This window comes from Ranitomeya variabilis, chromosome 2 (assembly GCF_051348905.1).
Source record: "Ranitomeya variabilis isolate aRanVar5 chromosome 2, aRanVar5.hap1, whole genome shotgun sequence".
Lineage (NCBI taxonomy): Eukaryota > Metazoa > Chordata > Amphibia > Anura > Dendrobatidae > Ranitomeya > Ranitomeya variabilis.
This window is the reverse complement of record NC_135233.1, coordinates 190,121,924-190,143,285: the sequence shown is the minus strand read 5'-3', so window position 1 is coordinate 190,143,285 and position 21,362 is coordinate 190,121,924.

The window sequence follows — 21,362 nt, the reverse complement described above, 5'->3', positions numbered from 1 at the left end:
AGAAGGAAGGCTGCCGGAAAGAAGCAGGGCACGTACGAGGGTGAGTATATACCTAATAGGAATATACTCACCCTCGGCTTCTTTCCGGCAGCCTTTCTTCTTAAGAATGAGCGCGTTCAGGGCCTTAGAAGACGTCACGGCTTTGTGATTGGTCGCGGCGGCCCACGTGACCGCTCAGCGACCAATCACAAGCCGTGACGTAATTCTTATGGCCTAAATTCCTAGAATGAGGAATTTAGGACCTGAGAGAATTACGTCACGGCTTGTGATTGGTCGCTGAGCGGTCACGTGGGCCGCCGCGACCAATCACAAAGCCGTGACGTCTTCTAAGGCCCTGAACGCGCTTATTCTTAGGAACGGAAGATGCCGATTACTACCAGGGCTCGTCGGAGAGGTGAGTATATCAATATTTTTTATTTTAATTCTTTATTTTACACTTAAATGTGGATTCCGATACCGATTTCCGATATCGCAAACATATCGGAACTCGGTATCGGATTTCATGAAGTGAAATCGGAAGTTTCATGAAACCCGACTTTGCCAAAAGTCGGCGACTTCTGAAAATGGTCGACCCGTTTCACTCAACCCTACATTTTACACAAATGTGAGAATGTAGAATAAGGAATTTTACAAAACAAATGATCACTTCACGTCACACAGTGCAGATAAAGATCTACATCCACGCACTTACTGCTGACGTCTCGTCTGATTAGAGCCGCTTTATCCTGTTTGTTCTCCATCTGGTCAGTCCTCTGATAAGAGCCGCTTTCTCCTGTTTGTTCTCCATCGGATCAGTCCTTCATGTCAACATCTCCCAGCCACGACTTGTCTTGTCAGGATGATCTTCACAGCCCTGAAAATAAGGTTACATTACATGCATTGTATATATACCTGTCTTCCCCCTGAATACAGATACGTACCCCACCTCTAGCATTGCTCTCTCTCCCACCACCCACATCATTGCCCATTCCACCACCTCCATCATTGCCTCCTCCATCATCACCCCATCATTGGCCTTTCCAGCACCATCATTACCTTCTCTCCCACCACCCCCATCATTGCCCTTTACACCACCTCCATCAATGACTTCTTCCCATCACCCCCATCATTGCCCTTTCCATCACCTCCATCATTGCCTTCTCCCCACCACCAAATCATTGCTCTTTCCACCACCTCTAGCATTGCTTTCTCTCCCACCACCCACATAATTTCCCATTCCGCCACCTCCATAATTGCCCTCTCCCCATCATTGCCCTTTACACCATCTCCATAAATGCCTTCTCTACATTACCCCCATCATTGCCCTTTTCATCACCTCTATTATTGCCTTCTCCCTACCACCCCATCATTGCTCTTTCTACCACCTCCTTCCTTGCCTTCTCCCCCACCACTCCCATCATTGCCCTTTCCACCACTTCTAACATTGCTTTCTCTCCCACCACCCACATCATTGCCCATTCCACCACCTCGGTCATTGACTCCTCCCCCATCACCCCATCATTGGCCTTTCCACCACTATCATTGCTTTCTCCCCCAGCACTCCCATCACTACTTTCTCCATCACCTCCATCATTGCGTTCTCCCCTACCACCACATCATTGCCCTTTCCACCACCTCCATCATTGCTTTCTCCCCTACCACCCCATCATTGCTCTTTCCATCACCTCTATCCTTGCCTTCTCCCCCACCACTCCCATCAATGCTCTTTCCACCACCTCTATCATTGCTTTCTCCCCATCATTGCCCATTCCACCTCCATCATTGCCTCCTCCCCCACCACCCCTATCATTGCCCTTTCCACTACCAGCATTATTGTCCTTTCCAGTACCACCATCATTGCCTTCTCCCCATCTCCATCATTGCTTTCTCCCCCACCACCCCCATCATTGCCCTCCCTCTCCATCACTCACATCTTTGCCCTCTCCACCACCTACACACACACCAATCACCTCTCTGCACATTCACACACACACTCATGTCTCCGCACGATCCCTGCAGCATCTTCATCACCAACAGCTTTCTCTCCGAAACAGCAGTGAGCTGAATGCTGAAGTCATCCAGCCAAGCTGTTGTGTCAGACAGGAAGCACAGCAGGAAGCAGGATGGATCCCTGCAGCTCTGTTCTGCTGCCATTTTCTCCAGTAGGCAGCGGAGTTGCAGAGATCGCTCCGAGCCTGCCGCACATGAGGACAATCTGACCAGGGGTCCCCCAGAGCCTTAGGGCCGGATAAACAGGTCAGATTGTCCTCAGTGTTAGCCACCCTGCAGGGGCCCCCCTCCACTTCCGGGCCCTTGTGCAGTCACACCAGCTGCACTTGAGGTATGTCCACCCTTGACTCAGCAACTGCTGTTCTCTCTGGGATCCAGCGCCATTCTGCTCCTCTTCTCAGTGACAATGTAGTGTCAGAACGAGACTCCATAGGCTTACATTGTAAGAGAGAGTTCCAACTAATGCATAGAGCATGGAGGGAGGTGGAGCATCTGTAGTGCTTTGACATTACTCAGAAGAAAAGTAAAACAGCACTTCATTCCAGAGAGAGCAGCGGTAGATGAGTATATTAACACACACTACACTTCACGCACGTGTACAGCGTTTCTGTAAAGAAATTTTTTTATGTGAGTGCTTCTTTAAGGATTTGTGAATTTTAGTTAGTATGTAGGAGACAGGTATTGTTGGATGTGGTTTTGGAAAAAAAGACTAGCTTTTTAATTCAGTAATGTTTTGGTTCCAACTAGTGATGAGCGAATATACTCGTTACTCGAGATTTCCCGAGCACGCTCGGGTGTCCAAGGACTATTTTTTAGTACTTGGAGATTTAGTTTTCATCACTGCTGCTGAATGATTTACATCTCTTAGCCAGCTTGAAACTAAATCTCCGAGCACTAAAAAATACTCGGAGGTCACCCGAGCGTGCTCGGGAAATCTCGAGTAACAAGTATATTCACTCATCACTAGTTCCAACATCTGTCTGAGACACTTTGTATTCTACATCCACTGGAAGAAGTTGGATCATAAGGAACCTTCCTATAAGGTTTGATGTAAAACAATTGTCCCTCAATATCTTTGAGGTGTCAAGGCAATTCAGGACAACAACAGATCTACCTTTGCCTGCAGGTTGAATGACGCAAGTGTTATTTTTCTGCAGACAATGATTAGCTCTCTTCTCTAGGAGGGATACATTTTGATGTGTGGGAAGATTACTTAGACATTTATGTTTAAGTACTTCTTGAAAGTCAGTAAGGTGTATTGCTATATTTGTTGCATGGTATATATGAGGAAGATTAAATTGACTATTGTTTCAAAGATTCAGGTTAACAGTTGATATTTGTAGAGCAGTATGACCCATGTTACTAGGACTGATACTAGACTGGTTCCAGGACATCAGTCTAAAATCCAGGGATACCTAAGTGGCACCAGGAATCCTCATTGTAATTTGTTTCTTCCACTTCTTATTAATGCACTAATCATAGACTCCAGAAAACAAAACAAAAAAGTGATCAAAAGTTGAGGACACAGGTGATCATGAAGTGATCAAGAAGAACTTAGCCGAGTGAACTCTCCAATATCATACATTATCACTATTTCTGTGGGTAATGTCAGTTATAGGATAATACCATTAAACAGTAATTGGTATGATGTTACGGGTGTCTAAGGTGTGTGATGAGAAAATCGATTTGATGCAAATCAAATTTGTGTCAAATTTTACTAAATTAGCAGGTCCCAGTGAATTTAAACAATTTGTGTTTTGAAAAAACACTTCATTTTACACTTTACTGAAGATTCTATCAGTCATAGAAGGCTCACTTGGCCTCAAGCACTGCTGTGCGGGCTTCTCTATAATACCTTGCAGCTTTCACATAATGCCCCCTTCAGACATCCGGATATTACCGATGCTGGAAAAACCAGTACCCGTGCTGTGCATGTCCATGTGTCTGTGGGTAACATACATGTAGCATGCATGATGCATCCATGTGCCACATCAGTGTGACATGTATCAGCATTTGGGAAAAGCAGTACAGTTAACACTGTTCCCAGGTGCTGAATACAGCTCTCATCATTGTCGCCTTGTCTCCCTGCGATCAGCACGATCAGGCGACGCTGATGGGAGTTGGAGATGGCATCCACTGTGTGTTTATATTGTGTATTAAATAAATAAATAACAAAAAAAAAGGGGTGGGGTCCCCCTTCATTTTTGTAACCAGCTGTGGGAAAGCCGACAGCTGTTGGCTGATGTTAATATTCCGGAAAGGGGCCAATAGTCATAAAGGTTCCCAGCATATTGATTACAGCTCACAGCTGTTTTCTAAGCCTTTACTGGTTATTGTAGGTGAGACCCCCTAAAAAAATGACTCAGAGGGACGTGGAGTACCCACTATATTTACTAACCAGAAAAGGTTAATCAGACAGCTGCAGGGTGATATTAATGGGCTGGGAAGGAGCCATGGATAATGCCTCCCTTTTAAACTAAGAGTATCAGCCCTCAGATGCCCCAGAATTGGTGCATCCATTCCGGCGCTTAGCCTCTGCTCTTCCCACTTGCCATGGTGCAGTGGCAAGTGGGGTAATAGTTGTGGGGTTGATGTCAGCTTTGTAATGTCAGCTGACATCAAGTTCAGTGGTTAGTAGTGGAGAGGTTTCTATCAGACACCCCTATTACTAACCTCATAGTCAAATTTAATATAGACACAAACAGAATAAAGCCCAGAAATAAACACACCCGAACTCTTTTACCCATTTATTCACTAAAAAAATAAAAAATCTAAGTAATCCTCACCTTTCCGCCGATAATCCATTAATGCCCATGTCAAATGGTGTTCTGGATGGATTGGTGAGCAGTGACATCAGTGATGCTCATCACGCCAGTCGAAACACACTGTGCTGAGCAAGAGAACACAGCTGACTGTGACCAGTGGGGACATCATTAAAGTTCCCGCCGGCCACAAGCAGCGACTCTCCCTCTCAGCTCAGGGTGTTTTGGCTGGCGTGGTGAGAGTTTGCCTCACTGATGTCACCGCTCACCACACCATCTGTGTTGGGGGTCTTCGTGGGACATGAGCATTATACATTATCAATGGAAAGGTCAGCATAACTTTGCTTTTTTATTTTAATTTTTGGTCAATAAATGGGTAAAAGAAGGTTGGGGAGTGTTTACTTCAATTAAAGGACTTTACTCTGTGTCTTTATTAAATTTGACAATCCCATCAGTGTTGCTGGCCACATTAATTGCAGGCACCGGGTGCAAGTCTCATTAGCATCGCCTGGTCTCACTGATCGCAGCGAGACCACGCGACAATGATGAGTTTAATTCAGCACCCGGCGCCTAGGAACAGCGATAACTGTACTGCTATTCCCAGGCACCGGTACGTGTCACATTGGTGACACATGGATGTCTTCCACGTGCCATTAGTGTGCACATGTGCAGCACGCTTTTCATCCATTGTGTGTGAAAAAAAAGTACACGTCTGCGGGTTGCTCTCACAGACACACAAACTGTGTGAAAAACCTGACATGTGCTCACCAACTTTGAATAGAATGGGTGTGCATGTGTCCGCTTTTGCAGTCCTTAAAAAATGGACATGTGAAGGGGGCCTAACATAGTGTATTAGAAGGTATTAGTCTATTGAAAAGTCAAAACAGGGAATGCAGTAGCCATTTTATGGCAATTTAAGATTGTGAGAGGTCTTCAGAGCTTGCAGCTCAGCAGTCGAGATAGGAAGAGAAAGACCCATAAACATTGGACTACATACAGTAATGGGTTAAATGGGTCCTGCAGCACAGGGTTACACCGTGGCCAAAAGGAAACCAATGTCCCTCTTCCATCAACAATATCACAATAATTTATTTGTGTGAGAGTACTCCCTGATAAATTCAAAACAACAAAAAAACGGAGTAAACACAGAATCTCATAAATCATTATAAAATGCTCAATTTATTAAATAAATACCAAAAAACTATTAAATCATGTAAATATGATACATAAAGCACAGGAACAATCCAAGGAACAGACTAGTGGTAAAATAGAAAGTTCATGGGAACGCATATATTATACCATGGTACAAGCCCAATACATATACCATCTGCACAATGCAAAAGGCATGGCATGCCATCAGATATATAATTACATAGTATTAATTGCACTACAGCCAGCCGCAAGGTACAACAGTGTGATTATAATTGCTTACCCATGGATAGAGGTAAATCCCACGAACTCTCTGACACCCCTGACGCGCGTTTCGCGGTCCAGCTTTCTCAAAGGGGAGGATGGGTGTTCAACTGCAGCACTGAAGAAGATGAATATAGCAGTCTGCTAATAATACAGTGATTCAATTGATAGGGGGAGAGAAGGAGAGATAGATGTGCCAACAGCAGTGCCAAAGCAAAAAAAAGGAGAAGCCACCACTGCTTATGGTCAGAACGCAATACAAAAGGTGCACATGCACATACTGAATTCTAACTGTATTTCAAATATGAGACATTTAGCAAATAATTGATCAATTCTTTGAGCTACCCCGCCACTTCACGGCAATCTCATAATGAGGCAGTCTTACTCTACGTATTTTATTAACATTGTGCCATTACGGCCTCCTAAATGTATAAAGAGTATAAAAAGAAAGACACCATTACATTACTATAACATGCAAACTGTACCTGGAGCATTTTCAGAATCACTCCCTTGGTGCCAGGAAGGACAAGCGCAGGTAAAGGCTGATCAGGTCCTGTGCGGACATTTCAGATCTGGCTTCCACACTGCCCAAACCAGCACCAAAGTTAAAGGGTGAGACAGGCTGAGACACAGCTGCAAAATTAACTAGAGCCTGAGGCAGGGCAGGGCTGCTGTGTGTGTGAACAGCAGCCTATCAATCACAATGAAACAGAAAGAATGGTTTACCTAACCCAGCGTGCGCGGCAACAGTGGTGGTCAGCCACTTACCAATGTAAAAGCAAAAAAAAGGAGAAGCCAGCACTGCTTATGGTCAGAACGCAATACAAAAGGTGCACATGTAGGACTGCCCCATTATGAGAATGCCGTGAAGTGGCGGGGTGGCTCAAAGAATTGATCAATTGTTTGCTAAATGTCTCATTTTTGAAACTCAATTAGAAATCAATATGTGCATGTGCACTTTATGTTTTGCGTTCTGACCACAAGCAGCGCTGGCTTCTCCCCCTTTTTTATTATAACAGCAGTGCCAGACTCATTGTAAATAATCAGAACTGGCATTTGTCCTGCTGCATTTTAATTACAATTCCTTTTTTTCTTCATTCATAATGCAAAAGAAATCAGCAGCAAGGCAGTAAAATATTGTTTTCTTGTGCAACCCTTTTTGTAATGGGGAAATAATAGTTTATTTTAAAAGAAAGCTAAAGTTCCCTAAGATCCAGATATTTAACTGCAGCTACCATCCTCACAAAGTGTGTGTCGTATTCTATATTTTTTATGTACGTCAGGTTTACTGGTCAAACTTTATGCCATACAAACTACAACAATACAGCATGTGCTGGCTTTTTGGTCATGTCTATGCCTACCTAACATTTCTTATTTTCTTAAATTTAGAAAGACGGTGGAATGTTATTGTGTATAAAACTGAACTATATATCACATATACTCGAGTATAAGCCGAGATTTTCAGCCCATTTTTTTTAGGCTGAAAGTGCCCCTCTCAGCTTATACTCAAGTCGGTGGGGGAGCGGCAGGAGTGGCGGCTGTCACATCATACTCACCCCTCCCGGCACGGTGTCTGCAAGTCATTGCTTCTCAGATGGTCTCAGTGTCGGCAGCTCTTCCTTTGTTCAGCGGTCACGGGGTACCGCTCAGTAAAGTAATGAATATGGATGCGCCTCCACTCCCATAGGTGTAGAGCGCATATTCATTACTTTAATGAGTGGTACTATGTGACCGCTGAACACAGAAACAAGCTGCGGGCGCCGAGACCATCTGAGAAGCAGGAACGTGCAGAGACCGCCCTAGGAGGTGAGTATGATGGGGGAGAGTGAGCCATGCGATATTCACCTGTCCCCGTTCCACCGCCGGGGTCTGTCTTCCGCGTCCTCTGGCTGTGACGTTCAGGTCAGAGGGCGTGATGACATGTTTAGTGCGCGCCCTCTGCCTGAACAGTCACTGCAGAGACCCTGAAGAAACAACGTCGCGCGACAGCTGAATATCGCAAGTGCCAAGGGCCTGAGCCAGCGGCGACTCTGGCACCTGGCTCCCATAGTGCGCCGGTGTCCCTGCCTGCTCAGAACACCGGCACCTGGCCCCCAGCGACGAGAGGTGAATATGTCATTTTTTTTTTAATCGCAGCAGCAGCAGCATATGGGGTTGTATTATTCTATGGAGCATCTTATGGGGCCATCAACTTTTATGGAACATTAGGTGGGGCATATTATTCTATGGAGCATCTTATGGGGCCATCAGCTTTTATGGAGCATTATATGGGGCATATTATTCTATGGAGCATCTTATGGGGCCATCATTAACCTTTTATGCAGCATTATATGGGGTCTATTTTAATATGGAACATCTTATGGGGCCATTATTAACCTTTGTGCAGCATTATATGGGGCATATTTTTTGTATGGGCCCATTAAGAACTTTATGAAGCATTATATGGGGCGTATTTTGTATGGAGCATCTTATGGGGCCCATCATGAACTGTATGGAGCATTATATAGGGTTTCTGATTCAATATGGATATTCAAAAACATTTATCCTACTGATGTCTCAATTAATTTTACTTTTATTGGTATCTATTTTTATTTTTGAAATTTACCAGTAGCTGCTGCATTTCCCACCCTAGGCTTATACTCGAGTCAATAAGTTTTCCCAGTTTTTTGTGGCAAAATTAAGGGTCGCGGCTTATACTCAGGTCGGCTTATACTCAATTATATGCGGTAATTGTAGATATGTAACTTCGCATGCCTGGTTTTGCACACCTGTTTTACTAGTCCAATTTGACAACCACACTTATACCGCAGCCTGCTGTCACATCGTGATTTTTACACATGCACATAGCTATCTAGTATTTCCTGTTACATTCCTGAGGTTGAAAAAATTGTCAAACTAATCATACTTGTATAAAATGTATAGTTTTTAGGATTGTAGGTAGATCTAAATCCATCGAGTTCAACCTATAATCTAACATGTTGATCTAGAGGAAGGTAAAACTAAATGAAGCAGATGCTAAATGCCCCATAATAGGAGAATTCCATCCCGGCTCGCCATATGTCAATCAGACTAGTTCCCTACTAATCACAGAATTTCGTGCCCATAACCTGTAATATAATTTTCAAGAAAAGCATCCAGGCTCTCCTTGAATTTTTGCAGTGAGTCAAACATTACAAGATCATGTGGAAAAAAATTCCATAGTCTCACTGCTCTTACAGTAATGAATCTGCATCTGTGATTATAGTTAAAACTTATTTCCTGTAAATGTAGCAGATGCCCCTTTGTCATGATTGCAGGCCTAAGTTTAATTAGACGATTAGAAAGGTCTATGTACTGTCCCCTCACATGTTTGCACATTGTAATAAGATCACCGCTAAACTTTCATTTTTCCAAACTGAATTATCCCAAGTTTAATAACCTGTCTTGGTATTGTAGTCACCCATTGCCTTAATTACCCTGGTCGCTCTTCTCTGCACCCGCTCTAGTTCAGCTATGTCTTTCTTACACACTGGAGCCCAAAATTTGCATAGTATTCTAAGTGTGGCCGCACTAGTGACTTGCATAGAGGAAAAACAATGTTCTCTTCATGTGCATCTCTGCCTCTTTTACTGCTTCCTTTTATTTTATTGGCCTTGGCAGCAGCTGCCTGGCATTGGTCATTATAGTTGAGTTTGTTGTCCAACCAAACATCCAAGTCTTTTTCACTGACAGTGTTTTGCCAATTAGTACTGAATTATACATTTAATTTCTTCTGCCCAAGTACATAACCTTAAATTTATATATATTATACTTCACTTGCCATTTTTCAGCCCAAGCCTCCAACTTACAAAAATCCTTCTGTATTATTAAATTATCCTCCTTTATGTTAATTACTTTGCAGAGTTTAGTATCACCTGTTAGTGATGAGCGAACGTGCTTGCCACTACTCGTTACTCGCCCGAGTTTCACTATGCTCGGTGTACTCGGTGAGCACCAAGCATTTCTGGGATTATTCAGCGGTAACTGGTGTCTCCACCCAGCGTTTTTGGCGGACTTTAGAGACCCAATCACAGTGCAGGGATTGTCTGCCAGGCCATGAAACACCACAACCATCCTTGTTGTGGTTGTGCAGTGATTGACTTGGCCGCACAGCATCATCCCGAGTTTAAGAGACCTGGCGCTGCCCTGCTCGCCGCATTCTGCTCCGGATTCAGCGAGAGTAACATAGTAACATAGTAACATAGTTATTAAGGTTGAAGGAAGACTTTAAGTCCATCTAGTTCAACCCATAGCCTAACCTAACATGCCCTAACATGTTGATCCAGAGGAAGGCAAAAAAAAACCACGTGGCAAAGAGTAAGCTCCACATTGGGGAAAACAATTCCTTCCCGACTCAACATACAGCAATCAGACTAGTTCCCTGGATCAACGCCCTATCAAGGAATCTAGTATATATACCCTGTAGCATTATACTTTTCCAGAAAGGCATCCAGTCCCCTCTTAAATTTAAGTAATGAATCACTCATTACAACATCATATGGCAGAGAGTTCCATAGTCTCACTGCTCTTACAGTAGAGTAGGGAGAGCTGCTGCCGAGGTAGGGTTAGAATCGTGTTTTTTAGAGTTAGTGTAGGTCTGCAACTCCTACATCCACAACTCCTGAGAAACCAACAGTCCTTTTCAGGGCTAATTCTAATTCTATACATCACTATTTTGCTTCAAAAAAATATAAAAAGGCCACATATTTGCCAGTGTGGTATTTTTGAGACAGCCCTCAAATATCTGCGTGCTGCAAGTTTGGTCATTGTAGGCCAGTGGACCCCTTTTTTTGGCTGTCTGATACTCTAATTCTATGCAGCACTATTTTGCTTCAAAAAATATAAAAAGGCCACATATTTGACAGTGTGGTATTTCCGTGACAGCCCTAATATATCTGTGTGCTATAAGTTTGGGCATTGAAGTCCGGTGTACCCCTTTTTTTTGCTGTCTATTTCTCTAAATCTATACAGCACTATTTTGCTTCAAAAAATATAAAAAGGCCACATATTTGCCAGTGTGGTATTTCTGTGACAGCCTGCATATATCTGCGTGCTCTAAGTTTGGTCATTGTAGGCCGTTGTACCCCTTTTTTGCTGTCTGATACTCTAATTCTATACAGCACTATTTTGCATAAATTTATTTCACAAAAAAGCCCCCAAAAATTGAATACAGTCTGTTATATCATCCGGTTATCCACTACTTTTGGATCCTTCAAAAGAAACCTGAAAACCCATCTCTTCAAAGAAGCTTACAGCCTGTAAAGACTACACGGCCACCTCAACACCACTGGAGCTACTGCAACCCTTGACCTACTGTCTCCTTCCCCACAATCCTGTAGATTGTAAGCCCGCAAGGGCAGGGTCCTCTTCCCGCTGTACCAGTCTGTCATTGTTAGTTTTGTTTACTGTAAGTGATATTTGTATTTTGATGTAACCCCTTCTCATGTACAGCACCATGGAATTAATGGTGCTATATAAATAAACAATAATAATAATAATAATTATATCAGGCTGAGGCCTGCCTGGTGTTTGGGTTTTAAAAATCGTAGATTTGCAGGCATACTGATCAGATATTATTTTGCTACTAATAAATATATTTGTGTTGAGCATTTGAAATAGCGCAGTAGTCCATTTAAAATGGGCAAGGCAAGGGGCAAGGGATGGGGAAGTGGACGTGTTGATGATGGTGCATGCAGAGGACGAGGCCGTGGCTAAGGTGAAAGTGGGCAACAACAAAGACCCACATCTTCTCGCTCGACATTCCTGTCCCAGTTTCTAGGTAACCTCAGCACACTACTATTGAGGCCAGACCAGTGTGAAACAGTTGTTGGTTGGATAGCAGATAATGCTTACAGTCACTTAGCCACCACCATGTCTTCCACGCAGTCAAATATGAGTAGCCGTGAGCGTGGCCCAGATATTCCTCACCCTGATCCTCCTTTCTCCCACCATGCTGAGTGCCCTGAGACAACTGATCCCACACTTGGACACTCTGAAGAGCTGTTAAGTTTTCCATTTCAAGATTCTGAACTCTCGGCCGGTCAACTTGTAGTGGAGACAGAAGATATTGCATGTACAGATGCCCAAAGCTTTGACCAGCCCCAGTCACATGAAGGCGATGGTGGGAAAGTGTCAGAAGAGGTGGACAATGATTAGAAACAATTGCCAGAAAGTCAGGTAGGAGGATCAGGGTGCGGATGTGGAACACGAGGTGGTGGATGACATAGTGACTGACCCAACCTGGCAGGAGGACATGCAGAGCGAGGGCAGCAGAACACATGGGGAAGTAGGCTTATCACCACAACAGGCAGGAAGAAGCAGTGTGGTGGCTACAGACAGAAGGCATGCATCCGTTCCCCATAACACCAACATGAGGGAAGTTGCCATTCCAACTGTTAGATCTTCCCGAGTCTGGTTATTTTTTAAAGACTCTGCCGATAACCCCAAACAGGCCATTTGCAGTGACTGCCATGCGCGCATCAGCAGGGGTAGCAAAACAACCAGCCAGACCACCACCAGCATGATTAGGCACATGGCAGCAAAGCACCCGACTTTGTGGGCCGAACCCCAGGCTCCAGGACCACTGCCTGCAGGTCACACCACTGCTCCTTCCACTGTTTTGCGAAGAAGCCAATCCCCAGTACACAGTGCATGTGAAGATGCCTCTACCCCTGCACATGTTGTGGCCCACAGTCAAGCAGCACCATCATTAAGCTCTCAGCCCCTTTGCCCAAAATGCACTGTACAGAGCACATTCACCCTGTTGATCTAGTGGCAGGTGAAGGACTCACTGCAGGAGACAGAGTAGGCCAAATGTAATTTAATGCCCAATTCCCCAATGTGGGTTCCTTTTTTTACTAAATAAGCTAGTGCCATCACAGCCCCCGTGCCCCAAAATCACCGGCCCATAACAGTACAGAGCATGTTCACCCTGGTCATCTAGTGGTTCTGGAAAATGAGGATGAGGATAAGGAGGAGGATAACAACAAACAGACCAAATCTGCAAGTGTATACCTATGTGTGGTTGTGAAGAGGTGCACGAGAATACACCTCCCCAAAAGAGAGAATGTATATAAGGTTATGTTTCGCTGGTTTCACTTGGTGGTGTACAGAAGTCTTTCCCAATCCAGGCCTTGTTCATTTTTATAAGAGTCAGCCTGTCAGCATTTTCAGTTGACAGGTGGATGCTCTAATCTGTGATAATTCCACCAGCGGCACTAAAAACCCACTCTGACATAATGCTAGCAGCAGGGCAGGCCAGGACCTCCAAGGCGTAGAGAGCCAGTTCATACCACATGTCCAGCTTAGATACCCAAAAGTTAAAAGGCACAGAGGAATCACGGAGGACGTTTGTACAATCTGCAAGGTACTCCCTCACCATCTTCACAAACATTGCACTTCTTGTGACAGCACCCCTTGCCTCTGTGGCGTCACGATGGGAGGGTCTGAGAAAACTGTCCCAGAACTTTGCCATTGTTCCCCTGCCTGAGCTGGATTGTACTTCTGTCTCTCTCGCTTGGACTCCTTGGTTGTACAACAAACTCTGACATCTACTGCCAGCATTCTCACATGGGAATTTTCTAAGTAATTCCGCTACAAGGGCCCTCTGTTACTGCAACATTTTAGTACACCTCTCTGCCTCTGGTAGAAGACATTGAAAGTTCTCCTTGTAGCGTGGGTCTAGAAGTGTCACCAACCAGTAACGAATGTCACCCAAAATTTTTATAATGTGAGCGTCACGTGAAACGCAGCACAACATAAAGTCAGCCATGCATGCCAGACTGCTAACACGCAAGACTTTCGTGTCTTCACCAACAGGACGACTGACCATGCTGTCCTCCTCCTCATTGACTACCAATCCACGATGAGAAGACATGAGGCTGGGCTGAGTGTAATCCCCCTGTATGGTTCCTTGCTCCATGTCCTCGTGCTCTGCCTGCAATGCATCCTCTTTAATTGTGAGCAGAGAGGTTTTCAGAATGCTGAGAAGCAGGATGGTGACGCTAATTATGGTGTCATCGCCGCTCACCATCTTGGTGCAGTCCTCAAAGTTTTGGAGAACGGTACATATGTCAGACATCTATGTCCACTCCTGAGGTCTTATGTGTGGAGTCTGAACAGATTATCGACGGCCTTGTTGATGTTGGTAGTCAACAACTGCCCTCTTCTGCTCACTAGGTCCCCTCGTGTGGTTCTGGGATTTTTGCTCACTGTTCTTGTGATCATTTTGACCCCATGGGGTGGGATCTTGCGTGGAGCCCCAGATCGAGGGAGATTATCAGTGGTCTTGTATGTCTTCCATTTTCATATTATTGCTCCCACAGTTGATTTCATCACACCAAGCTGCTTGCCTATTTCACAGTCAGTCTTCCCAGCATGGTGCAGGGCTATAATTTTGTTTCTGGTGTCCTTCGACAGTTCTTTGGTCTTCACCATAGTGGAGTTTGGAGTGTGACTGTTTGAGGTTGTGGACAGGTGTCTTTTAAACTGATAACAACCTCAAACAGGTGCCATTACTACAGATAATGAGTGGAGGACAGGGGAGCCTCTTAAAGAAGTGAGAGACAGAATCTATAAATAAAAAACTAAAATCACATTGTATGATTTTTAAACAATTGAATTGCATTTTACTGCATGAAATAAATAAGTAATAACCTACCAACCAAAAAGAATTATGTCTCTCACCGACCTGTCAGTTTGTCTTTAAAATGCCCTCCTAGTCTGCACTCATTACCTGTATTAATTGCACCTGTATTAATTGCTCAATGCAAGATCTCGCCTCGGGGGTAAGAATGATTTTGAGAAAGGTCAGGAATGAGCCCAGAACTACATGACAGGACCTGGTCAATGACCTGAAGAGAGCTGGGACCACAGTCTGAAAGATTACTATTAGTAGCACACTACACTGTCATGGATTAAAATCCTGCACAGTAAGCAAGTCTCATGGTAACACATGTCCAGGCCCATTTGAAGTTCACCAATGACCATCTGGATGATCCAAAGGAGGCATGGGAGAAGATTATGTGGTCAGATGAGACCATAATAAAACATTTTGGTACTAACTCCACTCGCCATTTTTGGAGAAAGAAGGATAAGTGCAATCCCGAAAAACACTGTCTCAACTGTGAAGCATGGTGGTGTAAACATCATACTTTGGGGATGCTTTTCTGTAAAGGGGACAGGTGACTGAAAGGATGATGGATGATTGGAGGGAGGATGGATGTGGTCATGCATCACAAGATGTTTGACTGTAACCTCCTTCCCTCAGTAAGAGCATTGAAGATGGGTCATGGCTGGGTCTTTCTTCATGACAGTAACCCAAAACACACAACCAGGGCAACTAAGGAGTGGCTCCGTAAAATGCATTTCAAGGTCCTGGAGTTGACTAGCCAGTCTCCAGACCTGAACCCAATAGAAAATGTTTGGAGGGAGGTGAAACTCAATGTTCCCAGCAACAGCCCCCAAACCTGAAAGATCTGGAGAAGATCTGTATGAAGGAGTGGGCCAAAAATCCCAGCTGCAGTGTGTGCAAACACAAGAACTTCTTTTGTTTGGTCAAGAACAAAAGGAGACTTCTGACCTCTGTAATTGCGAATAAAGGTTTCTATACCTAATATTAAGTTCTGTTTTTCTATTGTATCAAATGCTTATTTCATGCAATAAAATGCAAACTAATTATGTAAAAATCATACAATGTGATTTTCTGGATTTTTTAAAGATTCTGTCTCTCACAGTTAAAGTGTACCTACGATAAAAAAAAATACAGACCTGCATTGCAATCCAATGCATTGCATCATCCAGCAAAGCATCAGGAGGGTTTGATCCTCATGCTTTTACATCATGGGGTCATTTTGGGTTAACTACCAGTAGAACAACCACGAGCTAAGTAACTGTTTTGTCATTGTTTTCACTCTTGTTATCGCCTTCACTCCTGATGAACCTTGAATGGGGGAAATACATTCAGGGTTCATAGAGTGCTTAGTTTATTCCATATTGATTTTCTTGCTCAATGATTATATATCAGACTGTCAGTATTATTATTCCTTTGAGAAACTGAAGTATATATTTCTCTAAGGCACAACTCATATATAACTGGTGATAAACTGTGTGCAGACAGCTTCCACCAACTGTCTGCTAGTTATTATTGCTTGCTATACTGTTGTTCACAATACACTATTAGGGTTGCCAATTCACCCTTTCCTCCTGCCCTTTATCTTCATTTGCTGTAAGATATCTCACTTTACCTATGGTGACCTGTAGCTTCAACAGGGACAAAAGGGAAAGCCGTTGAGATTGGGGCGCCATTTTGCACCGGACTATAGGGCGCCAACTCCCACTGACAGGTAGGGCACATTAAGGGAAATTTTGCCCCCCAATTTTTTTAAAGTCATTTTCTTCTTGTCATTACACCCTAAGCACATACACACTTTAAAAGTATAGAGTGCAATATTCTATGTTCAGGATGGTTCAATAATGAAGCAAATTTGGAGATATTTTATTGAATTACAGCCAACCTTTAGCCTATAGGCTAGAGACCACACCACACATATATACTTCCTCCTCCCACCCGCTGTTCCCAAGAGGGTCTGCATAGGGTTAGAAGGGACAGCTGTCAGGGAGAGGGGGGCAACAATGCGCAGGTTCTAGGGTGCGAACCTCCGCAGCAAGGGAGGACAAGTACAGCAACCTGATAGGATCAGGCACCTCCCTGGTTCCTATCCTCTTCTTTTAAGGGTGTTAGTGGTCCTTTTCTGCTTGTGGTTTGCTTATTGTCAGGTTATTTTTTATGCTTTATAAATGAAGGTTATATTTTACTACATTATAAAGTACAGATGCACTTGTATTACAATTATTACAAGTATACATTTTTTTATTCATTCTTAATACACTAGAAAACAGTACAATAGTTTCTACAAGAACAAAAATTGAAATCAATGTCAGACAGTGTGCGTGCGTGTCAAAAAGAATGTACTGAGCAGGGAAGAGGGGAAGGAGTAACTGATTTCTAAAAATACAAAAGACAATACTTTAAAATCGATAGTTAACTGAAATTATTTAACAAAGCAACTTTTTTGTTTGGAACATCTGTTTTACTATTTAAATTTTACATCCTTACATGTCACACCAATACAGTTACATGATGAATATGTTGGCTTTTTAGTTGTATATTTAACTAGCATTTTTTTTATCTTGATGTTTTTGGTAATGGAGTTGAACTTTGTTGAAAACAATAGAGAATAAAATAACTGTGACTATCCATTTTTGCACATCTGTTTTGCTACACCAATTTGGCACCCACACAAACCACACTTATACTGCAACCTTCTGCCACAGTTTGCTTTTTAGCATATCTTATTACGTCCTTCTTGGCAAGGGTTAAATAATTGGGGTTAAAAGATTTTTAAACATTAATTATGGAATTGTACAAAATATATGATAAAAGAAAATGGCAAAGGACAGATTAGTGTAAATAAAAACAAAAAATACAAGGCAAAGAATTTTCCAGGGAGTGTCAAGGTCTGTGGATGTTTTTCTCAGGTGACAGGCAGTGCTACAGAGCTCAGGTGAAGGCCTTAGCATGGCAATGACCATGTTCCAGTATGTGTAAGGCTGCGGCCTGAATAGGTCGGTGGAGCATATTAACCCAGTCTCTTAGGCCTGCTTAAAATGTACAGAAACTGGGCAATACGCCATCATCATTTTATTGTAAGGACCCAAATTTAGAAAATGCAAGAAAAGTGAGTTTAATAAAGAGACACAAGTCTCATTTAGGAGGCTTGAAAAGTCAGCAATGATCTTTGTCCAGCACTGGACAATGTAAAGTGCTAGAGAATATGTATGCCCTATCTAACTAACAATTTGTAAACAGCCATATATGCTGACAAGGGACAACTGAACGCTGCGCTGGGACAACGAACTGGACGTGGTTGCTGACTGTTGGGTCTGTGCAGCAGCAGGTTGTAGACAGGAGGCATCAGCAGTACGCCTCCTTCCTGGACAGCAGATAGGGAAGGGCATAACTAAGGGGGAAGGGCCAGTGGTTTCACAGTCAGACACAGATTTTGTACCCAGGCATTCACCCACCTACTGGGGTGCTTGGCTGCCATGCGCTTTTACATGCTGGTGCTGCTCAGGTTGGCAGTGTTAATGCCTCTTATTAGCTTGGTTTGGCAGATGATGCAAATTACAATTGTTTTGTCTGAAGGAATTTCAGAAAAAACTCTAGAGGATCAAAGCACCCTTGGCCTGTTAGCTAGCTGAGTGTGGGGGCTCTATGGAACAGTTGACCGAGTTCTCCCTCTAGTCAAACCATTACCGCTTCTTGCCTGTTTTTGTGCTAGGAGGCAATCCCTGTCTGCAATGCTGTGCTCGCTAGGCGTGCCACCATGCCAGGTTGGCCTCATCATTGACCACATCATCTTCCAATTCCTCAATCTGATCCTCCTTCTGAGTTGTGTTTTGAGGCTGACCTTATGGCAACTCTGAGTCATGATTATCCTCCACTTTTTTAGACATGAATTGACTTTCCCCAATGTGGCTTTCTCCTGGCCGTGGGTGCTCAAATGTTTGGGTATCACTGCACTCCAGCTACTCATGACCCTCTTTAATGGTGCACATTGAGAGGCCTGACAAATTACGAGAGAACCTAAACAGTTCCTCAGAGTGGCCAGCATTGGGGTCACATGTCTCCTGGGACTTGATGGTGGGAGGAAGGAGGACCAGGTTGAAGATTTGGAGGCCCAGCCTCTTGGCTACTGATATTGGACCGTGTGGAAGACTTTGTGTTGCTGCTTGTCAACACACTGGAGCCCAACCCACAACATCCTGGCAATTTTCTGGGTTACTAGTGATGTAACTTAGTAACATAGTTATTAAGGTTGAAGGAAGACTTTGAGTCCATCTAGCGCGCTGACCAAATTTTGACAGGAAGCTACAACGAAATATATAGTCACCTTCGAATCTGTCACTCGACCTTTGGCTGGCAGCACTACATCCACATCCCTTAATGTCATCCTTTCTCATATTAAATGCGTTATGCTTATGAAAATAAGAATACTGGCTTTATTTTTCACAAGTACCTTCACAAAGGTCTTATGTACAAATTTACTGTATCTAGCAATGTGTGGCTATTCTTTTCAGATCTCAACTTTATTATACATGGCAACAGCAGACTGACTTTTATTACAGGTAAACAGTCACATTTGCGTATCTCTGCAGGCTTTGCGCAAGTTGCACAACTTCTAGATAAAGATACGCTATTGCTTGCTGACACATTGTAACAGCGGAGTAATGAAAATTATTGCCACTGGTAAATTGTGACGTTTGCTTGATTTATCTCTACCCGGTGTCATTATCAAGGTCGGGGTTTGCTTTTTGCTTCTCTTTCTCCGGCCTGGTCATGGAGGGGTTAACCTTTCCTGCCTCGCTTTTGTTCTTGTGTGGCTATTTATTTGGTGCTATTTCTGGTTGCCTGTGTCAGTGATAGTTCTGGTCCTTGGCTAGAGCGGCTGATCCGTATACCCTGGTGATCCTTCTACCTCTGATTTCCATTTATATGTCTAACCTGTTCCCTATCACTGACTCAGTGTACATTTGGTGATTTCCCTACAGTGTATGACTCAGCTCGAACTCTGAACTCCGCCTTCAGGTTTTCTGTCTCTGGTACTGCATTCCCCGACTGGCTTTTGACCCTCTGGCTCATACCTTAGCTTCTCTTTCTGTCTCACATTTTTGATACTGCGCTCCTGTCTGGCTCTGAGTGCGATCCTTTTTCCCATTACAGCACCCGCTGGTGGTGGCTGAACGCAACTGCTCCACAGTTGCATTACACCTGGATTACGCAAGTTGTACAACTGCTAGAGAAAGATATGCTATTTATTAAACCAATGGAAAATTATGATTTTGTTTATATTCAACGGTTTTATGCAGGCTTCTTTTCATCACACAGAATCACTTCTGTTCATCTAATGCTTCATCGACATATATGAAAGTCTCTTCACAGATAACTTCTCTTAACCTAAGCAGAACTGTACCTTGCTCATGTAGCGAGATGGTGGAGAGGAATGAGTCTAGTACTGTAGCTCTCTTACTTCCATCTTGAGGTAATAAAGATGCTCCTGGTTGTTCTGACTGCATCTATGATTACAGCAATCTCTTCCCAGGAAGAAATGGTCTGTACAGCTTGCGTGATTTCAGTCTGACAGGAGACTATCTAGCACACACCTTACTCTTGGATAATTTTCTCAGTATCCCCTGGGACTAAGCTAACCACTCTCTGTTTGCTATAATCATTTTAACCCTTTTATAGTTGCTGGATGATTCTATATCAACAGTGCAGCTTCTATCTGTCACATACCTATCACAACACTCCCACAAGAGACACAGGAGCGGAGGAAGGAGAAATGTACAGAGCTGGGCTGTGCTAACTCCAAGTGTGAATTCAGTACCACTTGGCTTCTTGCCCTCTGCATGGCATCACACAGTGGCCTTTGGCAACCAAATGCGATGATGAGCTGGTACTTCAATAGAGAGAGACAAAGGCATGAATCCAGATAGTAACCTCAAAATGCTGGGATAGTGTGGTCCATAGTTGCATGGAACATGTCGTTCAACTGTAAGGCTGTCACTAATAGAGATTCCCCTGTGCTAATTGTAATTTTTTTTATATTGATAACTACAGCATATTTATATCATCTGTCGTTTCTTCTTTGTCTTACATCACAAATAATTTATTTTTGCTCATTTCTAGTCTGATGTCACATTTGCTATATTTGCAAACAGAATTGTTAGCTGGTACCACAAGCTTTATAAATGTGGCCACTGTATTTTAAAGAGTTCTATGTAGTGATACTTTAGACTTAAAACAAAGAGTACATTATGCAACCCGGATGTTCCTTTTGCATCTAAATTTATCAATGCTTCTACTGTATTTAGAATATTTCCAGACATCTCTCTTTTTTACAAGGGGAATTGAATTGAATGGATCCTGTAGAAATTTTCAGTTAAGGTTAAGTCAAACAACATTTTTTATTCCACTGGAGATCTGTTGCCAAATTAGATTTTTCACATTGTTTCACTACTTGCTTGAAAACATCAGTTGAGTTGGAGACTATGGAGAATTTCTTTTATGCTTGACTTTATCCTAACAGAATATTACTGAGGCAATTCTTTTGATTAAAT